The sequence below is a fragment of the Octopus bimaculoides genome, chromosome 28, assembly GCF_001194135.2.
Source record: "Octopus bimaculoides isolate UCB-OBI-ISO-001 chromosome 28, ASM119413v2, whole genome shotgun sequence".
Classification (NCBI taxonomy): domain Eukaryota; kingdom Metazoa; phylum Mollusca; class Cephalopoda; order Octopoda; family Octopodidae; genus Octopus; species Octopus bimaculoides.
In genome coordinates, this window is record NC_069008.1 from 12,433,167 (window position 1) to 12,434,040 (window position 874).

Consider the following 874-nt stretch of genomic DNA (forward strand, 5'->3'; position numbering starts at 1 on the left):
GTATGTTTCGAGTCGCTTCAGCTGCAGAGTTTCCTTTTTTGTACTCATAAAGCATTATGTTTCTCAAATGCTCTTTGGATACTTCCGTGTAAGAAAGGATTTTAATCAAAGAAATTTTAACTCTATTATTCTGTAAAATAATATTTGATTAGTTTAAACGTACACAAATGCATAAAAATAATTTCTAATTCCATTAGACATTCTAAAATACTATTAAATTTCATTCAATTTTAAAAAAGGTAAAATCAGACAGAACTTCTGGGATAACCTGATATAATATATAGGACAGTATGTCACATAACAATACAGGCGTAAGACCTGGTAGAAATAGCAGTCAAATCTCCCTCAAAATACCCTACTGTCTTAATCCGACAATTCTGCCTATTATGTAGTTTGAATGAGAAACTGTAACTAAAGATTAAGATTATTAACCCCACAGAGAGAGGAAAGAAGAGACAGCATAGTGATGGTTTTGGCTGACTGTCATCCTGTACTCCCCTTGTTGCTAGTGAAATGGTATGTGCTGGCTGTCTAAGCAACTGGTTGTTTTAATGGCAGAACAAAAAGCACATTAAAGATTACAAAAATAGCAATTCTCACTTTGAAACTAACGATTTTGAAAATCTTTTTAGATTACGGAACGCCCCACTCTCATGTATCCATGTTTAAAATTCCAGCGCAATTGGCTGAACAATACTCGAGTTATAAGCGCACAGACAGAACGGATTTATATATTAAGATATACACACACATACACAGAGTAGTACCTTGGTTTTCAAACCACTCTGATCACGAATAAATTGTGCTTTATCTCTTGTCTTTCTGATATTCATGAACACCTGATCATGAATAAATCATGCTTTCTATATATATA

At 33.3% G+C, this 874-nt stretch overlaps 1 protein-coding gene across 1 annotated transcript in view; it reads left to right on the forward strand.

Annotated features, from left to right (window-relative positions):
• Positions 1–874, forward strand: part of LOC106870852 (zinc finger protein 271) — a 7,924-nt gene that overhangs the window by 1,305 nt on the left and 5,745 nt on the right. The gene's annotated exons all lie outside the window — the stretch shown is intronic.